The following is a 23183-nucleotide window of genomic DNA, read 5'->3' on the forward strand; positions in this document are numbered from 1 at the left end:
CTTACCAATCACACCCTTGCCAGAGAACAAGCTGGCCCAATCCATGTTTTTTAGATCCTTTCTGATTTCTTCAAATTTGGCCTTTTGCCAGTTTAGAACCTCAACCTGAGGACTAGATCTATTTTTATGCATGATCAAGTTGAAACTACTGGTGTTATGATCACTGGAACCAAAATGTTCCCCTACACAGACTTCCGTCACCTGTCCTAACTTGTTTCCTAATAGAAGATCTAATATTGCATCCTCTCTAGTCAGTACCTCTGTATATTGATTTAGAAAACTTTCCTGAACACATTTTACAAATTCTAACCCATCTAGACCTTTAACAGCATAGGAGTCCAAATCAATATGTGGAAAATTAAAATCCCCTACTTTCACAACTTTATGTTTCCTGCAGTTGTCTGCTATCTCTCTACAGATTTGCTCCTCCAATTCTCGCTGACTATTGAGTGGTCTATAATACAACACCATTAATGTGGTCATAGCTTTCCTGTTTCTCAGCTCCACCCATATGACCTCGGTAGACAAGCCCTCTAATCTGCCCTGCCTGAGCACTGCTGTAACATTTTCCCTGACTAGCAATGCCACCCCCTCCCCCCCACCCTTCATCCCTCTGCCTCTATCACATCTGAAACATGGAACCCTGGAAAATTAAGCTGCCAGTCAAGCTAGCCAAGTTTCACTAATGGCTACGATGTCATAATTCCACGTGTCAATCCACGCCTTCAGCTCGTCAGCCTTCCCCACAATACTCCTTGCATCGAAGTAGACACACCTCAGAAGACTATTACCACCACACACAACCCTTCTATTTGTAACTTTGCATGAAATTTAAAATTCATTCATTTTCACCCCCGCTCCACTACCTGCTCTAGCACTTGGGTTCCCATCCCCCTGCAAATCTAGTTTTAAACCATCCCCCCACCCCCCAATTGCACTAACAAACCTCCCTGCAAGGATATTGGTCTCCTTGTAGTTCAGGTGTTAACCTGTCTCTCTTGTACAGGTCCCACCTGCCCCAGAAGAGGTCCCAATGATCCCAAAATCTGAAACCCTGCCCCATGGTGGAAAGTGTGCTGACTGGCTCCATTACGGCCTGGTATGGGAACACCAATGCCTTTGAGTGGAAAATCCTACAGAAGGTAGTGGATTTGGCCCAGCAGATCACGGGTAAAACCCTCCCAACCATATAGCACATCTACATAAAACAATGCCATAGAAAAGTAGTATTCATCATCAAAGATCCCTACCACCCAGGTCATGCTCTTCTCGCACTGCTGCCATGAACTAGAAATTACAGATGCCTCAGGACTTGCACCACCAGGTTCTATTCCTCAGCCATCCTCTTGAACAAAAGGTGACAACTGCACTCATTTAAGGACTTTTTATCGTGTTATTTCATGTTCATTATTTATCGCCCTTTGTTTGTATCTGCATTTGCACAGTTTGTTTACAGTTTACAGTCCCTGATGTTTACAGTTTACAGTCCCTGATGTTTACAGTTTACAGATCCTGTTTACAGTTGCTGTTCTATAGATTTGCTTTGTACACCCTCAGAAAAATAATCTCAGGGTTGCATGTGGCGGCATGTGTGTACTCTGACATTAAGTTTTACTTTGATCTTTGAAGTCAGTTTTGCTGTCGGGTGTACAATTGTGGTGAAGTGCAGGCACAATTTTTAAAAACTTGCAGCAACAACATCATAGTCACGTAAATCTAGATAAAAATGCAGAGAAAATAAATTGTATATGTTGGCCAGTGGTGTAGGGAATTTTATGCAAATGGTCCCGGCTTTGATTCCAGCTGGCTCCTTGCACACTTTCCATCTGGGTTGGGTTGAGCATTGATGTAGCAACTTGGCACAAAATAAAAATGGACCAATGTTAAGGAAACAGCAAGACTGTCACCCAATGTGCCACAAGGAACGAAAAGGAACAGCAACAACAATAAATTATCCATTATTACATAACAGTGAAGAAAAAGACTACAAAACAGGACATTGGTGCAAAAAAGCACAATTAGAAACAAATGCATGGTACATGGTCTGTAGTGTTCCATTGCTGAGGTAGGATTAGAGTTGGTCAGATCATTTCAGGAACCTGATGGTTGGAGAAAACTAGCTGTTTCTGAATCTGGTGGTGTCAGTCTTCAGGCTTCTGAACCTCCTGCCTGGTGATGGCAGTGAGAACAGGGCATGACCTGGATGGTCAGAATCCTTGAAGAGGGAAGTAGTTTTCTTGAAGAACCTCCTATAGATGCTGTCACTGGTGGAGAGGGTTGTATCCACTACTGTCTGTAGCCTCTTTCTTTCCTGTGCATTGGAATTGCTGTACCAGACCATGATGCAAACAGTTGAAGTAATGTCGACAGCGCGCCAGTGGAGGTCTATTAGAAGATTCGGTGGCATGCCTTCTAAGGAAGTGGAGGTGTTGGCATGCCTTTTACTGGGGCCTGGACTCCGCTTAAAAGATCAGCTTTATTTGTCACTTGCACATCAAACACAGTGAAATGCATCGTTTGAGTCCAATCACATCAGTGAGGATTGTGTTGGGAACAGCCTGCAAGGGTCATCACACTTCCGATGCCAATATAGCATGCCACAGCTCAATAACCCTACATCTAATCATACATCCTTTGAAAAGTGGGGGGATACTGAAGCACCCAGAGGAAACACACGTGATCACAGAGAAAACATACAAATTCCTTACATATAGCGGAGGGAGCCTAACCCCGATCTTACAGCTAGTGCTGTAAAGCATAGCACTAACCACTGCACCATCATCTTGCACAGGAATTTGAAGCCATATACCCTTTCTACCTTTGACCCAACAATGAGACTGACATATGGTCTCCCAGCTTCTCCTTTCTGAAGTCAACAACAAGCTCCTTAGCATTACTGACAATGGGAATGCGGTTATCATTGTGGCTTCACTTAACCGGATGTTCTAACTTGCTCCTTATACTGAATCATCATCGATGGTTAATTCATTCGGTCTGCATTGAATCCGCAGTTTTTCTTTCTGGCTATCCATCCTGTAGGATGATGATGGTTGCTTTCAGTCAGTTAGTGGGGTTTGATACGTGCATCCTGGAGTGGCTGTACAGGCTGATCCTTGACAGGCACTGCTTGCCACATACTTGGTAGGTGAGGCCTGGAGGGGCAGCAGGGGCAGAAGCTCTGTTGTGGTGCTTCCTGTGCCTTTCCTCTGTTGCCCCTATGAGCTTGTTCTCAGCGGCATCCACACCTTTTCTGATGGTGTCCCTCCACTGTGAGCGATCTTGAGCCAGATCCTCCCACGTTGATGGGGCAATGTCAGTTTTCTTGAGGCTCCTGTGCAGAACATCCTTGTACCGTAGTCGCTGGTTTTGGGTACCACTGGACAGTTGGCCGTACAAGATGTCCTTGGGCAGTCTTCCATCAGGCACTCTGACAACATGTGCTGCCCAGCGCAGTTGGGCTGACATCACCAAGGTTGGAACTGCTGGCATTCCGGCTCGAGAGAGGACCTCGGTATTGGAGACCTTGTCTCGTCAGGTGATCTTCATCAGAGAACGTAGGTGACGCTGCTGCAGTTGGTCAAGCTGGCATGTGACTCTGATATGGGCACCACGTCTCACATCCGTATAGCAAGGCTGATATGACAATGGCCCTGTATACCTTGCACTTGGTGGCCAACCTGATGTTCTGTGACCAAACTCGATCTTTCAGCTGACCAAAGGCAAAGCAAGCTTTTCTGTTTCTTGACTCAATCGCTACGTCCAGAGAAGCTGAGGATGTTATTATGCTGCCCAGGCAGCAAAACTTGTTGCAGCATTGAGACGAGTGTCATCAATGAGGGCAGTTGGTTCTTCGTAGCTTGAGCCAGGAGTCGGTTGGTTCAAAACTTCCATCTTTTTCAGGCTGATTGTCAGGCCAAAGCTTTTGGCAAAGCGACTGGTGATCTCCTGTAAGTCTTCAAGAGAGTGGGCAACCCAGCGCACAGTCATCAGCAAACTGTAGCTCATGCCCCACAATATCCCTGACTTTTGTTTCTGCTGTCAGTCTTGCGAGGTTGAGGAGCCCGCCATCGACCCTCGTTTGTAGGAAGACCCCTGACTTCAGGTCTGATGCGGTATCCTGAAGGACAGCAGCGAAGAATAGTCCAAACAGAGTAGGAGACAAAACACAACCCTGCTTTATGCCATTGCTGATGGGAAATGGGTCTGACAACTCATCACAAATGCTGATGTGGCCTTCCATGCCTTTGTGGAACAGACGGATAATGTTGGTTAGGCATGGAGGGGGGGCAACTGAATTTTGGTAGGAGCTTCCGCAGGCCATCTCTACCAACAGTGTCAAACGCTTTGGTTGGATCAACAAATGTGACATAGAGACTTCTCTGCAGCTCAACACATTTCTCTTGGAGCTGCCTCAGTGAGAAGATCATGTCCACTGTACTACGGCCTGTTCGAAAACCACACTGGCTTTCTGGAAGGATGTTGTCACTGATGTTGGACACCAAGCGTCTAAGAATGATCTTCGTGAGGCATTTTCCTGCAACTGACAGAAGAGAGATGCCACGGTAATTGTTGTGGTCTCTCTTGTCTCCCTTGTTCTTGTAGATGGTCACGAATGATGCATCTTTGAAGTGTCGTGGTAGTTCTGCAGCTCCCCACAACTTTGTGAGCAGCCAGTGCAGGCATGATGTTAGTGTGTTACCACCGTACTGGTAGGTCTCGGCTGTGATATTATCAGGCCCTGGTGCTTTGTTGGGTTTTAGCTGCTTGATGGCTTTGATGTCCTTGTGAAGAGTAGGGGGAGCATCTGGCTCGAACAGTATGGGTCGAGGTTGTACTCTGCCCAGTGCATCATCAGTGATAATTCCTGGTCTGTTCAGCAGCTCTTGGAAGTGTTCTTGCCACCTTTTCATGGGCTCTGACTTCTCAGTGAAGATGGATGTACGGTCCTAGCTCAGGACTTATGATGTCCCTTCTTAAAGAGTGGATGAACCGTCTCACAGGGTCAATGGCCATCTAGCAAACACATGCTGTGAAGTGCTGAAAGATCATCCCTTGGATCGAAGCTTGGTCTGGCCACTCACTGCAACAGAACTTCCCCCAGCCGGCTTGGAGCCCACCATGCCACTGGATCCAGGAGGGGATGTCAAGAGGGTGGGTCTGGACTTGTGCAACCCCCTACTCACCTAAAATCCATTCACGCACACGCTGGATCCGGAGTAACAGTTAGTTCATTCTCCTTTACAACAGTGTCATCTGCACAAAGTTATAGATGCTATTGAAGCTGCACGTAGTCTCACAATCATTGATGTAAAGAGTTAGTGCACATCCTTGAGGTGCTCTTGTCTTGGTTGCTAGTAAGGAGGAGATGTTGTCACCATTCTGAATAAACTCTTCCGGGACTTCTCTTCGGGTACAGGTACCGATTATAACTGATGATTCAATGACAAACTTTGCCAACTTCATCAGGGATGATGCCTGGGCACACCTAGTCCAGTGGTAATTATACCCCTGTAGCCCGTCCTTCCTGATTGGTTAGACCTTGGCCAATCAGGTTTCTGCTCTCTCACCATGTCTACAATCGAATTTCAGTTCTCACTTAGAGCGAGACCTTCATCTTTGTTAAGATTACCCCTGTGGGGAGGAAGTTCACTTCAATATTCATAGTTTTGAATCATTGCCTAAAGAGAAGGCAAGATCTCTTTGTTCTTTAGTTTTCCTTCTGAGATGCTGGGACAGGGACATCATCCGTAAGTTCGTGAGGTTGCATCCACTGTGATTTCTTTGGCGAGCTAGCCAAGCGTTGATCAGAGAGCACATCCACTATATTAGATCCACTCTGGACATCAACATGAACAGACAACTGTCTCTGCACCTGGAAGGGTCATCCCTCTAACCTCCTAGTGATTGGGAGTACGTCAACAGGTACACCGCTGCCCAAGGTGAGCTAGTTTCATGGAGGAACATTGCGAGGCAGGTCAGGAAATACAACAAACTACCCAGACTGTTATGGTCTGGTCTGGAGCCCGCTTTCTGGGTCTTGATCCGGTCCGTGGATTCCGGACTCCGGGTCCCTCCTTTCACCCTTAAGCCCAAATAGGATCACCTTGGCTTAAGGAGGTGCGCCTGAGACCTATCGGCTGGCAGGTGTATATAAGGGGCTCTGGGACTGAGCCTAGTTGGGGGTTGTCCTGTTTTGACCCTGGCTTGGAGTACCCACTGTTAATCATCTAGTTCTGTAAGTCTGTTCTTGTAGTCACCCTGGACCAGTCTCCCTTCTGATCCCTTGCCTTTGTCGGGTAAGCAGGCTGGACTGCTGTTGCCCGGTGGGGGGACTCTGACCCTTCCCTACCCCTCGCATCTGACAGGTTGTGCCCGGCAACCTGCCCAGGTGCTCCGTGTCTTGCTCAGGCCCTTGTATTCCTGCCTGGGAGGCGGCCCTGCCCAGGAGTTATGCAGCCCGCCTGAGGACTCTGACCCTTTCCTGCCCCTCGCCTCTGATGAGCTGTGCCCTGCATCCTGCCCAGGTGTCCTGTGACCTGCCCAGGCCCCTGTATTCCTGCCTGGGAGGCTGCCCTACCCAGAAGTAATGTGGCCCGCCCAGGGGGCTATCCTCCCAGCATCCCTTGTCCCATAGACCCATCCTTTGCCATGAACTCTCTAAACCCCAGGATAACTGTTGCATGCCACAGTCTCCCCATCTTGTTCTATCCTTTAGTTGTTCCTGTCCTGCCCCGAGTACTTCAGTGCCTGCGTCCTGTATTTGTGTCTCTACGTCCCCTTGTGACACAAACAAAGTGCAGGCATCCCACCTTTGAACCCAGAAAGGACTGACATCAATCAAACTGGACAAAGCATTGATGAAGTGACTAATAATCCCCACTGGGGGCTAAACTTTGCTCCGATCCTCAGAGCTATACCTTATCAGAACTACATTGGCGGAGTAGAACAACAATCTGAAAACGACAACCAGAATCTGTGGAGGAGGCATGAATAGAGGTCTGTATAGCAGGTAAAAGAGCCGTTTTGCCGAAACTGAACATCACAAAGGGAGATCGACTGGCTCTCCAGACACAATGGTGAAATCAGCCATCATGAAGTGCAGTGGTCCTGATGTCCTCAGAGGAATATCACAGGCAAGTCCACCAGATTCCAGATGTTCCCGCCTACAGAGTTCTACAGCGGGATCCCACAGATTCGATTGTGAGGATAACTTCCACTTTAATGAAGAGTTGCCTGCAGATGTATGCAAGGCGCTTCTGCCTCAGGCACCGGCACCACTAAGACTTTACAGGCCCCATAAGATACACAAGGAGGCTTCCCTTCTATCATCTCGCTAAGCATTTAATGACCTTGCTGTCTCCTTTTGTTGGGGGCCGTGAGCATCAGATCACAAATTCCATCGACTTGCATTAAAATGATAACTAGCTGAACCAGGAGGACATAATGATCAGTTTTGACATGCTGTCCCTGTGCAAGAAGACATCTTGGTCCTCCTGCGGCCAATGTTTGATAAGGGTACCATTGACCTTTTTGAAAATACCCTTACATTGACGTACTTCCTCTGAGGGGAAGGACAATGAACAAGCGGATGGAGTGACCGTGGAATCACCCTTGTCACCAGCTATTGCTAATTTCTACATGGAGGACTTTGAGGAGAGGGCTCTGAGTTCATCACCCTTACACCCCAAACACTTCTTCAGTTAAGTCAATGACACCATCGTAGCGTGGCCTCATGGACTCCAGGCACTCCAACAGTTCCACACCCGTTTGAACAGCATACATCCAAACATTCAATTTACAATGAACATGGAGAAGAATGGTTGCTTCCTGTTTCTGGACATTCTAATACGATGGAAACCAGACGGCAGCCTCGGACACGGTGTCTATCAGAAACCCACTCACGTGGACTTGTACCCCAACAGTAACGGCCACCATCATGCCTCCTAATGTGGGGCTGTTCGTTCTACTTTGATTAACTGTACCGAAAATTATTTCGGACCAGAAGCGTCTCCCCAAGAAAATAAGATGATTATGCACAACATTCCTGCAGAATTGCTACAAGGTGAAGGAAATCAACTGGGCCCTTAAAAGGGCCAATGGAAAAAGCAGGAAACCTAACCACGAGGGGGAACCCATCGCTACTGCCTGAATTCCCTATACTTCCACGGTTCTGGAAGGATTGCCAGGGTCCTGAAGAAATATTGGATTAGTACCATCCACAAACCTGTACGGAAGCTCAGATCACAGCTTATGCGGGGCAAAGGTGACCTGGGACTCAGGTTAGCCAATGTTTATCAGAATCCTCATGAATGTGGAGCAGTGTATATCGGCCAGATGGGACGCAAGGTGAAAACCCACATCAAGGAGCACAGGTGGTGTATCCATTTGGGTTACCCAGAGAAATCAGAGGCAGCAGAACATTGGATTTGCAATGCCCATAGGATTGACATCAATGGCACTAAACTATAGGGCCATTGCCAATGGCACTCGGGACTGCCTGGTAAAGAAAGCTATTGAAATAAAATTAGTGGAAGAGCATTCTAACAAAAACAAAGGTCTCGCCTTAAGTAAGAACTGGAATTAGATTGTAAACAAGGTGGGAGAGCGGAAACCTGATTGGATGAGGTCTAACCAATCAGGAGGGACAGACTACACGGGTATGAATACCACCAGACTAGACTTGCCTAGACATCATCCCTGATGATGATGGCAGAGTTTGTCATTGAAACAGCGGTTATAATCTATACCTGTACCTGGCTGGAAGCCCAGAAAGAGTTTATTCATCATATATGTCGGGACAGCACCAAATCCTTTTTGTTACCATACTTACGGATTAAAGCCTCCAGATGAAGTCAAGGCATGAGAAGACCTGCAGATGCTGAAAAGGTACTGAGACACCAGTCAAGGTCATTCGATTGCAAACAATTAGTTTATTGATCATTTTAGAAAGTCACTCCTGCCCCTCACCATTCCCTTCCCCTTTTCCAACCATGATCCCCCTCTCCCTGTCCCCTTCCCACTCTCAGTCCACAATAGGGATCCATATCAGAATCAGGTTTATCATTCACATATGTCATGAAATTTGTTTCTGTTTTTGTGGCAGCAGTACAGTGCAATACACTAATTTACTACAGTACCATGTATAGGTCTGAGGCTCCCTAACTATATGTATGTGCCGAAGAATTTTACAACAGTACTATAGGTATATAAGGTGACATTCGGTGCAGGAGTATCTGCGCATAAATTGACTCTGACAGGAAATGGTAAAGTGATACTGACTCTTGACAAGAGGAATTCTTTAGGCATCAGCAGGGCACATGAAAACAGGAGGACAGTGTCTGTGTCCATGTAGATATGAGGTGTGGAGCACAAGTTTTAAGTGGCAGAGCCATGGGATGAGAGTGCTGAGGGGCTCTGGAGAAGAGTGGCTGATATGGATATTGTGGCGGTGGTGTGGGTTAATGGATGGGGATATTGATCAGCCTGACAGCTCAGCAAAGTAACTGTTTTTAAGTCCAGTGGAGCTATGTTGTCTCCCTGATGGGAGCAGGACAGACAGTCCACGAGCATGGTGGGAGGAATCCTTCATGATATTGCTGGCCTTTTTCCTGCACCTTTCCATATGTATGTCCTTGATGGCGAGTAGGCTGGTACTGTCAAAGCTGCCATAGAAGATCAAGTTCAAGGAAATAAACTCAACAGATTATATTCACTAATTACATTCAGTCACCTATTTATTGGGTACAGGAGTGGTCTTCTTCTGCTGTAGCCCATCCACTTTAACGTTCAATGTGTTGTGCACTTAGATAGTTTGCTGCACACCACTGTTGTAACATGTGGTCATTTGAGTTACTTCCACGCCAGCTTGAAACAGACAGGCCATTCTCATCTGACTTCTCTCTTTAGCAGGGCATTTTTCACCTGCAGATCTGCCACTCACTGGATGTGCTTTAGTATTTTCACTATTCTCTGTGGAACACGCTGTAGGGTTTCACTGATAATGTAACGGTTTCTCTGTAGCAGCAATGTTTTGGGTTACGACTGGCGATAACGGGGTTAAGAATGCTGTTGTTCTTTCTTGTGGGTCTGGAAGAGCGATTTCCGCGGTCTTTTGGTCGGGGAGAGATGAGGGGAGAAGACGCGAATGGAGGGAGTTGGAAGACCGTTGGATGGGATGGACTTGGTGTGAGGGTCCGAAGGGCAGCGACGATCGGAGGAGGTCGATGGTGGACGATCAGTGAGCTCCAACATTGCATAACAGACTGTTTAATAAGATTGGGCCCTTTTTTTCTTTTTTTTGTTTCCTTACTAACCATATAGTCAAAGTAAGAGTTGTAAAGCTTAATCGTTTAATCGCATATTGTGTACTGTTTGTTATTTTGTGGTACTGATTTGAAACAGGGGACACATCGCACAGCATCCACCCAAACAAGATTTCTTAAGTTTGGCTGGTCTGGGGGCTACCACCCCCTATATTAAACCATTAGCCAAAGCGAGAATTACATCTGTAAACTCTAGAGACATGAAATCTTCAGATCAGCTATTTCTGAGATACCCTACCCCATCTGGCACCAACAATCATTCCATGCTCAAAGTCACATAGATCACTTTTCTTCCCCATTCTGATGTTTGGTCTAAACTGCAACTGAACCTCTAGACCATGTCTGCAGGCTTTTATGCATTGAGTTGCTGCCACATGATTGGCTGATTAGGTAGTTGCATTCTTTTTCTTCGGCTGTCCATCGATTTCGATGTTGACTGTGCTGAGAGTTCAGTCTCTGCAGGCACGTTTATGGGCCACAAGACCAGCGTTGGATCGACACTGTCACCCACATTGGTTGCATTTGTGATTTGACTGGTCTAGCACCGAATGTCTGCCTTCATGACCTGCTTCATATTTCTGCTGCCTTTTCTCCTCGATAGCTGGGATTGACTTCTTGACAATGCTGCACCAACTTCTTCTGTCCAAAGCATCTTTCTCCCAGGTGTTGATATTCATGTCAGTGTTCTTCACATGGCGCTTGAGCACATCTTTGTAGCCCAGCTTCTGACCACCATTCTTCCTCTTTCCTTCATGTAGCTCACCACAGAAAACAGCTTTGGGTAAACGACCATCGCTCGTTCTTATGACGTGACCAGTCCAACGCGGCTGAGAAGCTGTGATGAGCGATTCTGCACTGACTGTCCAAGCATGTTTGAGCACCTCCACATCTGGTACCCCCTCTTGCCACTTGATGTGAAATATTTGGCATAAATGCCTGAGTTGTGTCTTGGTCGATTTCTTGATGTGCTTCCGATACAATGCCATCATTTCAGTTGAATAAAGCAGAGACGGTAAAACAACTGTGTTATACACTTTGACCTTGGTTGCCATTTTAATGTTGTGGCGAGACCAAAGTCGCTTCTGCAAAGCACCAAAGACTTTTGTAGCTGATTGAATTCTCCTCTCAGCTTCCAGATCTGATGAGTTGGTGTTGGTCACAGCACTTCCTAAGTGTGTGAAAGAGTCAGAGCATTTCAGCGCTACCCCATTGACCGATATGACTGGTGGTTGGGTCTCACTGGGACTACGCAGGGGAGGAGGCTGGTACAGAAGTTCGGTTTAGGAGACATTGATTCTTAAGCCAAAAAGAATGGTGGCAAATGTGAAGTGGTCTACAATTTCTGGAATCATGATTTTTCATGATTTTTACTTTGAAGCAACTCCAGGAGAAGGCAGTAGAACAGCAACAACCATTGTACATAGTATTTTTTGATTTCTCACATGCAATTGATATGGTGGACAGAGAAACACTCTGGGAAGTGCACAAAACATATGGCTGTCCAGATAGGCTGGTTATTGGAGAAGATGTCAGCGAAGCCTTCACCATCAGCCATGGGGTAAAACAAGGATGCGTTCTTGCTCCAACTTTGTTCACACTATATCTTGCTGCAGTTTTGAAAATAACAGACCATAATTTGGACAAAGGTGTGTATATCAGGTCTTGCTAAGATGGAAAATTGTTCAACCCGTCAAGACTCAAAGCCTCAACCAAATCAAACAAAATATCTGTCAGAGAGCTTCTGTATGCAGATGACTCAGCCCTGGTTGCTACTGATGTTAATGTGATTCAAGAAATTGTAGACCGATTCTGGTTTGCAGATAGTTGCATTAATGGGCAGGTGTACCCAATAAAGTGGCTACTGAGCGCATTTCAAGCAAAGGTGCAAAATTTGGAAAAGAATAATTATTTCCTGTGTTGTTTTGGAATAAAGGAGCAGAATTTTCCCTTCAGTGACTTCACGTAGTTGCGTAAACTTCAGCAGATATCTAATCTTGCCATAAAGTGTTTGTGTACATTTACTTAACAAATAACTTCAGCAAGCTGTGCAAAGTACACATTCTAACACTGTCACAATCCACGCAAACATGGCAGATAGTCAGACGCTTAGCAGGTCAAGAGTTTTTATTTCAGGATTTAATAAAACAAGAAGACAGCATTGATTTCTATAGTGGGTGCACTATAATTCCGAACCAATAAGGAAATGGTTCAAATGGTAAAAACCATTCAATCTTTCCATCTCATTCTTCACGTCTGTCTGTGTCAGATCCAAAAAGTTCCACCTGTCCTGCTGTTGACTCAGATTTTCAGACTTCACATTCAGTTTTTAGGCTGCCACTGTACCACAGCAATTAGCACAATACTATTACACCTTGGGATGTTGGAATTTGGAGTTCATTTCCTCTGTGAGAAGTTTGTACAGTACTGTGCAAAAGTCTTAGGCACATATTTGTCTATAAAAGATTGCACATAAAAGTCAGTACTGTATTTGTCAATGTGGAGAGGACAGCGAGTCTGTAAATCTGGCGGGAGCAAAGGATGATGGAATGGCGAGGGAGGAGCACCACAGGAGAGGCATGGGACAGGTGGCAGAGAAGGAATGCCAGGGGCAGGTGGTGGTGGCATAGGTGCAGACACACCCAGTCCTCTGACGTTTGATTCCAAATGATAGGTTTACTGATCGTTACAGAATCTCTCTCTCATATTTCCTGCTCCCTCCCCTCTCCCTTCCTCTTTTCAGAAGCAGAATCAGGTTTATTATCACCTGCATGTGTCATGAAATTTGTTAACATAGCAGTAACAGTTCAATGCAATACATAATATAGAAGAAAACAATAATAAATCAATCAATCAACCACAGTATATGTATATTGAACCAATTAAAGCTCATGCAAAAACAGAAATGATATATATTTAAGAAGTGAGGAAGTCTTTCCATTTAAATAAAATCGATCTTCTGGCTATTAATGTCATAAAAGCAATTAAACGACAAGCTGATGAGGATAAATGACTGGAGTCTATCACTGGTAGTCCAAAGATTGCAGTGATAGGATGAGGTTTTAAATCAACACACAGAACTGCTGAAATAATATCAAAAATAGCTTTCCAATATTTTCTTAACAGAGGGCACGGCCAGAACATATGGTGCACCTACCACATTTCAATGGTTTTCCCAAACGATTGCATGTTTAAATTTGGAAAAGGTTAGGAGCAGTACTATGGACCACTCGGTTAAATTTGAAGAAACTTGGAAGCCATTTAGTCAATATTTTCATATGATGTAAGTTGACCCTTTCTGAATCCTTTTTCTCAGTAATTTTTTTTATGGATAGAGGAGTGGAGTTAAACGACAAAATATAATTTTAACCGATGAATTATGGCAGCCCAATCTTTCTTTGTTTTTCGTTAGGTTAGTTTGTTTTAGTTTTTTTTTCTCTTTTTCTCTTTTTTTATAATTATAATTATCTTTTTCATGGTTAATTACTAAGAGATTGGGAGTTTGGACTCCAGTTGTTACTTGGAATATGTGTTTCTGCATGTTAACCATTATTAATGTACTCTTGATTTCTATGTATTAGTATTAATAGTGTTTTTTGGAAACAATAAAAAGATTGAAAAAGAAAGAAGAAGGGAGGTAGTGTTCATAGGTTCAATGTCCATTTAGGAATCAGATGGCAGAGGGGAAGAAGTTGTTCTTCAATCGTTGAGTATGTGCTTTCAGGGTTCTGTATCTCTTACCTGATGATAATAGTGAGAAGAGTGCTGAGGGTCTTTAATGGTGGACGCTCCCGCCCCTCCATACCAGACAGTGATGCAGCCTGTCAGAATGCTCTCCACGGTACATCTATAAACATTTTTGGGTGTTTTTCTTGACATACCAAATCTCTTCAAACTCCTAATGAAGTATAATCACTGTTTTGCCTTCTTTATAACTGCATCGATATATTGGGGACAATCTGTCCTCAGAGATCTTGACACCCAGGAACTTGAAATTGCTCACTCTTTCCACTTCTGATCCCTCTATGAGGAGCAGTGTGTGTTCCCTCATCTTACCCTTCCTGAAGTCCACAATCAGGTCTTTCGTCTTACTGGCGATGAGTGAAATGTTGTTGTTGCGACATCACTGCACTAGTTGGCATACCTCACTCCTGTACGCCCTCTCATCACCATCTGAGATTCTACCAACTACGGTTGTATCATCAGGAATGTTATAGATGGTATTTGAGCTATGCTTAGCCACACAGTCATGGGCATATAGAGAGTAGAGCAATGGGCTAAGCACACATCCCTGAGGTGCGCCAGTGTCGATCAACAGTGAGAAGGATACGTTATCACCAATCTACACAGATAGCGGTCTTCTGGTAAGGATGTAGAGAATCCAATTGCAGAGGGAGGAACAAAGTTCCCAGGTTCTGTAACTTCTCAATCAGAATTGTGGGAATGATGGTCTTAAATACTGAGTTATAGTCGATGAACAGCATCCTGACATAGGTGTTTGTACTGTCCATGTGACGAGCCATTGAGATTGCATCTGCTGTTGACCTATTGTGGTGATAGGCAAATTGCAATGGGTCCAGGTCCTTACTGAGAGAGGAGCTCAGTCTAGTCATGACCAACCTCTCAAAGCATTTCATCACTGTAGATGTGAGTGCTACCGGGCGATAGTCATTAAGGCAGCTCACATTATTCTTCTTGGGCGCTGGTATAATTGTTGCCTTTTTGAAGCAAGTGGGAACTTCTGCCCGTAGCAGTGAGAGGTTGAAAATGTCCTTGAATACTCCTGCCAGTTGGTTCGCACAAGTTTTCTGAGCCTTACCAGCTATTCCGTCGGGGCCTTCCACCTTGCGAGGGGTTTACCCTCTTTAAAGACAGCATAACATTGGCCTTCGAGACAGAGGTCAAACATGATTCCCGTCTCCTTGTGCCCTCCCCGCTCTTTGTTCACTATGGAGACCCATATCAGAAACAGGTGCATCATCGCTCACCTATGCATGAAGTTTGATTTTTTGCAGCAGCAGCAGTACATAAAATTACTACCATAGTGTGAAAAAGTCTTAGGCACCCTAGCTATAGATCTGTGCTTAAGACTTCTGCACAGTACAGTACAGCCTTTCCTTGGGTGCATGAGTTTCATCTGGATGCTCCGGTTTCCTCCCACACTCCACTGGTTAATTGGTTAATTGGTCATGGATGACCAGCGATTAGGCTACGATTAAATATGTGGATTGCTGGGCAGTGCAGATTGTTGGGCTGTAAGTGCCTATTCAGCACTGTATCTATAAATAAAAAATAAATTAAATGACGTATTTTATTAATATTAACCTGGCCTCTGGGTCATGTTCCATAGTCTCACTTCACATGGCCCATGGCCTGATCTCCAGTTCAGTGACTTTAGTACTCAATTCCATTCCAATTCTGTAATGAGGGAATGCACTATTTTGCAGACGTTAAACTGATTTGCTGCCCGCTCTTTCAAGTGTTCAGGCAACTCTTTACAACAATAACATTAAAATAGAAATTAGTTTTCCATAACTTAATGAAAGATTAGCTTCTTTATTTAAAGATTTGCAATGAACTGCATTGTTTGCTTTAAAAATCAGTGAGGACTGGGCTGGGCAGTCAAAATAGCATGGCCACAGCTCACTACCTTAACCATACATCTTTGGAATGTGGGAGGAAACCAGGGAACCTGGAGGAAACCTACACAGTCATGGGGAAAAGTATAAACCTCTTGTTGACAGCAGTGGGAATTGAACTCTGATATGTGATCGCTTCATTGGACCACAGTGCATCATGCCACATCCTATTGAATGCTTTCTTGAAGCCTGTGAACATGTGGAAGATGTCCTGTTGATGTTGGTTGTATTTCTTACACAGGACTCAGAAGTTGAGCATCTGTTCAGTTGTACTTCCACTTCTGAATCTCCATGCTCTTTGGCGATTATTTCTTCTGCCTGTGGTTTCAATATGTTCAAGATGACTTTCAACATCACTTTGCTTACATGGCTGATAAAATTTACAGTTCTATAGTTCTGGCTCTTGCCTTTCTTGGGGAGAGTGATGATGAGTGATTTTGTCTGAGCTATTGGCCATTTCCCGGTGTGCCAGATTTTGTTGCAGATATTGGTGAGGATGTCAATCACTGTCTCTCCTCCACGTTTTATCAGATCAGCCAGGGTGTTGTCTATCCCTGCAGCTTTCCCATTCTTCAGCAAACTTATGGCTGCTTCTCCTTCTTCCTGCAGAATTGGAAAGTCACCGTTGTTGGACACGCCCTGGCTTGCGAGTACACTGGGGTCTCCTCGGACCACAGTGATGCACTCTGGGCAACAATGAAGGGATACAACATGGAACAAAAGCTGATCCAAACCTTCAAGCAGCTTGACACCAAAGGCAGCAGTGCTGTTCAAGTCTCAGTTGGAGAGTGGTTCCACATATCCGGTAAAGTCTGACAAGGCTCCATCCTTTCATTCACACTGTTCAACAGTTTCCTGGAACTAATAATGGCAGATGCCCTGGAAGACCATATTGGCACAGTCAGCATCTGTGTGTCTATATAAAGAATAACTGGTGCACAGCAATGAACATTGTGGATAAACACTGCTGCACAGACTTGGAGCTCCTCGCAGTAAGGTGTAGACTGTTCTTTCTCTCCCCAGGGAATTCACGACGATAATAATTACGGCTGTATACGTCCCCGGCAAGCTAACGCTGAGTTAGCATTGGAAAAGCTACACGGCAGCACCAGCAAACAGCTCCTGGCTCACCCAGACAGAGTGATCATTGTAGCAGGGGACTTCAACCACACAGATCTTAAACTGATCATGCCAAAATTTTACAAAAATGTGAATTTCCCGACACGAGAAAATAACATACTAGACCAAGTCTACACAAATATTCCAGGAACATTCAAAGCAACCCCATCTGCACAGCTAGGACAATCAGACCATATCTCCCTCACTCTGACCCCAGCTTACAGACCACAGATCTGCAGAGTAAAACCAACCATCAAGGCAGTACATGTGCGGTCTGTGGAAGCCACCTCAATGCTACAGAACTGTTTTGACAACACAGATTGGGGCTTGTTTGCAAAGGGAGCAGACCTGGAGGAATATGTTGGTTCAGTCCTAGGATATATTAAGTTTTGCACAGAAAATGTAATAACACAAAAGACAATTAAGGTGTTTGCCAATCAAACGCCATAGATTAAGCCAAGGATTGAACAGTTTAAAAAGAAGGCTGTCGTATCCAGCGGGCAGCGGAGTGAAAGGGCTTTGGCTCCACGGGCTTCGGCGGTAACGGGACGAGGTGAGGCAGTTGTTGATTGCAAAAGGATGTAGTATGTGTGTGAGGCTAGTTTTCTGTGGTCAGCGTCAGATGTGGGAGGTCCTGGAGTCTCCCGGCATCCCGGACAGCCACATCTGTACCCGGTGCATCGAGATGCAACTCCTAAGGGACCGTGCTAGGGAACTGGAGCTGCAGCTCGATGACCTTCGTCTGGTCAGGGAGAGTGAGGAGTTGATAGAGAGGAGTTACAGACAGGTGGTCACACCGGGACCACAAGAACAGAGAAATGGGTCACGGTCAGGAGAGGGAAGGGGAAGAGTCAGGTACTAGAGAGTACCACTGCGACTGTACCCCTTGACAATAAGAACTCCTGTTTGAGTACTGTTGGCGGGACAGCCTACCTGGGGGAAGCGACATTGGCTGTGCCTCTGGCACAGAGTCCGGCTCTGTGGCTCAGAAGGTTAGGGAAAGGAAGAGGAAGGCAGTAGTGATAGGGGACTCTATAGTCGGGGGTCAGACAGGCGATTCTGTGGATGCAGGAAAGAAATTCAGATGGTAGTTTGCCTCCCAGGCGCCAGGGTCTGGGATATTTCTAATCGCGTCCAAAATATCCTGCAATGGGAGGGAGAACAGCCAGAGGTGGTGGTACATATTGGTACCAATGACATAGGTAGGAAAAGGGAAGAGGTCCTGAAAGAAGACTATAGGGAGTTAGGAAGGAAGTTGAAAAGCAGGACCTCAAAGGTAGTAATCTCGGGATTACTGCCTGTGCCACGCAACAGTGAGAATAGGAATAGAATGAGGTGGAGGATAAATGCGTGGCTGAGAGATTAGAGCAGGGGGCAGGGATTCAGGTTTCTGGATCTTTGGGACCTCTTTTGGGACGGGTGTGACCTGTGCAAAACGGACGGGTTGCACTTGAATCCCAGGGGGACCTTTATCCTGGTGGGCAGGCTTGATAGAGCTGTTTTGGGAGGGTTTGGCAGGGGATTGGGAATCAGAATGTGAGTGCAGGGATTAAGGTAGAAGGACAAGGGCATGATGCTAAGAGAGTTCTGAGTTGATGAGGAAGGACAGGCAGGGGACAGAACATAATTGTAGCCAGTTAAAGGGGTTGAAATGTGTCTTTTTCAAAGCTAGGAGTATTAGGAACAGGGAGAATGAACTTAGAGCATGGATTAGTAAGTGGAACTACGATGTTGTGGCCGTATCTGAAACTTGGTTGGAGGAAGGGTAGGATTGTATGATGCAGGTCCTGTGGTTCAGGTGTTTTAAAAGGAATAGGATGGGAGGTAGAAAAGGGGGGGAGTGGCATTGCTGGTCAGGGATAGTATTACAGCTATAGAAAGGGAGGATGCTGCAGAAGGAGTGTCCACGGAGTCACTCTGGGTGGAAGTCAGAAATAGGAAGGATCAATCACTGTACTGGGAATAGTCTATAGGCCCCCAAATAGCCCTCGGGACACCGAGGAGCAGATAAGCAGGCAGATTTTAGAATGGTGCAGGAAACACAGGGTTGTAGTTATGGGTGATTTCAACTTCCTTCATATTGACTGGCACCTCTTGTCTGCAAGAAGGGTAGATGGGGCTGAACTTGTCAGGTGTGTTTAAGAAGGATTCCTGACCCAGTATGTGGACTGGCTGATGAGAGGAGAGGCTATACTGGATCCAGTTCTGGGTAATGAACCTGGTCAGGTGACAGACCTCTTGGTGGGGGAGCATTTTGGTGAGAGTGACCATAACACCCTTAGCTTCAGCATAGCTATGGAAAGGGATAAAATCAGATGAAATGGTGAAGTGCTTAACCGGGGAAGGGCTAACTTTGAAGGAATGAGGCAGGAACTAGCAAGAGTAAATTTGAAACAGACGTTCAAAGGGGAAAGCACAGAACTAATGTGGGAGAAGTTTAGGGACCACTTGAGCTGGGTTCAGGATAGGTTTGTCCCACTGAGGCAAGGAAATAATGGTAGGAAAAGGGAACCGTGGCCGACAAAACATGTGAGGCAACTCGTCACGAGGAAAAGGAAGCATATGTTAGATATAAGAAGTAGGAAGTAGGAGGGGCTTATGAGAAATATAGGGTAGCCAGGAAGGAGCTAAAGAAAGGACTTAGGAGAGCTCGAAGGGGGCATGAGAAGGCCTTGGCATGTAGGATTGAGAACCCCAAGGCGTTCTATGCGTGTGTGAAGAATAAGAGGATGATGAGAATGAAGATGGGACCAATGAAGGATAAAGAGGACAACATGTGCCTGGAGGTGGAGGAGGTTGGGGTGGTCCTAAATGAATACTTTGCTTCCATTTTCACAAGTGGAAAGGATCTTGATCAGTATGAGGTCGAAGTAGAGCGGGCCTGTGTGCTGGACAATGTGGAGATTAAGGAAGAAGAAGTGCTCGACCTTAAAAACGTTAAGATTGATAAATCCCCAGGGTCGGATATGATACACCCCAGGTTAACCATATAACATATAACCATTGTGGTGAACTATGTGCCTGTCGGGACACGCCCCCTGCTGACTGCTCCTGTGGCTCCTCCCACAGGCCCCTGTATAAAGGAGATCTGAGGCCTGACGCTCGGCCTCAGTCTCCAGGACATTGTATGATAGACACTCACTCCTGGTTCCTTCTTCCAGTCAATAAAAGCCGATATCTCGCCTTACGTCTCAGTGTGAGTTATTGATGGTGCATCAACCATATAACAATTACAGCATGGAAACAGGCCATCTTGGCCCTTTTAGTCCATACCGAACGCTTGCTCTCACCTAGTCCCACTGACCCGCACTCAGCCCATAACCCTCCATTCCTTTCCTGTCCATATACCTATCCAGTTTTACTTTAAATGACAATACTGAACCTGACTCTACCACTTCTACTGAAAGCTCGTTCCACACAACTACCACTCTCTGAGTAAAGAAATTCCCCCTCGTGTTACCCTTAAACTTTTGCCCCCTAAGTCTCAACTCACGTCCTCTTGTTTGAATCTCCCCTACTCTCAATGGAAAAAGCCTATCCATGTCAACTCTATCTATTCCCCTCATAATTTTAAATACCTCTATCAAGTCCCCTCTCAACCTTTTACACTCCAAAGAATAAAGATCTAACTTATTCAACCTTTCTCTGTAACTTAGGTGCTGAAACCCAGGTAGCATTCTAGTAAATCTTCTCTGTACTCTCTCTATTTTGTTGACATATTTCCCATAATTCGGTGACCAGAACTGTACACAATACTCCAAATTTGGGCTTACCAATGCCTTGTACAATTTTAACATTACATCCCAATTTAATGCTCTGATTTATAAAGGCCAACATACCAAAAGCTTTCTTCACCCCCCTAGCCACATGAGATTCCACCTTCAGGGAACTATGCACCATTATTCCTAGATCACTCTGCGCTACTGCATTCCTCAATGCCCTACCATTTACCATGTACGTCCTATTTGGATTATTCCTACCAAAATGTAGCACCTCACACTTATCAGCATGTTGTTGTGGGAATTGAGAGAAGAGATCGCAGGAGCATTAGCTATGATCTTTGAATCCTCTTTGGCTGCGGGGGAAGTGCCGTAAGACTGGAGAATGGCAAATGTAGTTCCCTTGTTTAAAAAAGGTAATAGGGAGAAATCTAGGAACTATAGACTGGTGAGTCTTACGTCAATGATATGCAAACTACTGGAAAGGATTCTTAAGGATAAGGTCTATGAGCATTTGGAGAAGTACAGTCCACTCATGGAGAGTCAACATGGCTTTGTGAAGGGAAGATCGTGCCTCACGAGCCTGATTGAGTTTTTTGAAGAGGTAACAAAAGAAATTGATGAGGGTAGGGCAGTGGATGTGGTCTACATGGACTTTAGCAAAGCATTTGACAAGATCCCTCATGAGAGACTCATCCAGAAAGTCATGAGGCATGGGATATGTGAAACCTTGGCTGTTTGGATAAAAAATTGGCTTAAAGGAAGAAAGCAGAGGGTAGTTGTGGAAGGAAAGTATTCTGCCTGGAGGTCGGTGACTAGTGGAGTGTCGCAGGGAGCTGTCCTGGGACCCCTGCTATTTGTGATTTTTATAAGTGACCTGGATGTAGAGGCAGAAGGATGAGTGAGTAAGTTTTCGGATGACACGAAGATTGGAGGAGTTGTTGATGGAGCTGTAGGTGGTCAAAGGTTACAAGAGGATATAGACAGGCTGCAGAGTTGGGCAGAAAAATGGCAGATGGAGTTCAATCCGGACAAGTGTGAGGTGATGCATTTTGGAAGGACTAACCAGAAGACTGAGTACAGGATTAATGGTCAATTACTTAAGAGTGTGGATGAATAAAGGGACCTTGGGGTTCAAATCCATACATCCCTCAAGGTTCCTGCACAGGTTGATAGGGTAGTTAAGAAGGCCTATGGGATGCTACACTTCATTAACAGGGGGACTGAGTTCAAGAGTAGAGAGGTCATGTTGCAACTCTACAAATCTCTGGTGAGACCACACTTAGAGTATTGTGTACAATTCTGGTCACCTCATTATAGGAAGGATGTGGAAGCTATGGAGAGGGTGCAGAGGAGATTTACCAGGATGTTGCCTGGTTTGGAGGACAAGTCATATGAAGCAAGATTAGCAGAGCTGGGACTTTTCTCTTTGGAGCATAGAAGAATGAAAGGGGACTTGATAGAGGTCTAGAAGATTATGAGAGGCGTAGATAGGGTGGACAGTCAGTACCTGTTTCCCAGAGCACCAATAGCAAACACCAGAGGGCATATGTACAAAATTAAGGGAGGGAAGTTTAGGGGAGACATCAGGGGTAAGTTTTTTACACAGAGGGTTGTGAGTGCCTGGAATGACTTGCCAGGAATGGTGGTTGAGGCTAAAACATTAGGGGTATTTAAGAGCCTTTTGGTACATGGTTGAAAGAAAAATAGAGGGTTATGGGGTAGTGTGGGTTTAGTACTTTTTTAAAAGATTATATGGGTTGGCACAACATGGAGGGCTGAAGGGCCTGTACTGTGCTGTAGTGTTCTATGGTTCTGTGGTACTATTAACAGCAATGTGAGGGCGCAACACAGGGAGTACGATGCAGCCTTCAGGTCAGGAGACAAACAAGCCTGCAGTGAAGCACGGGGGAATATCCACAGAGTCATCAGGGATGCAAAGCGCAAATACAAATTGTGCATTGAAAATTAGATTGATAACAACAATCCCCGTCGTATGTGGAAAGGCATCAAGGTGCTGACAGACTACAAAACCAATCATCTGCTGCCAGATGATGGCGCCACTCTGTCTGATGTCCTAAACCAGTTCTCTGTCCGCTTTGATACTCGGAGGGAGGAGGCTGCTCCACTCATCAGCCCGTCTGACGATGAGTCCACACTGGTCCTTAAGCAACATCCGGTGAGATTCACCCTGAGGAAAGTGAATGCGAGTAAGGCAGCTGGCCCAGACGGAGTGCCCGGCCGGGTACTGAAAGCACGTGCTGACCAGCTTGCTGAGGTGTTTACAAGTATATTTAAACTCTCACTACAACAAGCTGCTGTTCTGACATGCCTTAAAACCTCCACCATCATCCCAGTGCCCAAAAAATCAGCTGTGAAGTGCCTGA

Source organism: Hypanus sabinus, chromosome 3 (genome assembly GCF_030144855.1).
Source record: "Hypanus sabinus isolate sHypSab1 chromosome 3, sHypSab1.hap1, whole genome shotgun sequence".
NCBI classification, from domain to species: Eukaryota; Metazoa; Chordata; class Chondrichthyes; order Myliobatiformes; family Dasyatidae; genus Hypanus; species Hypanus sabinus.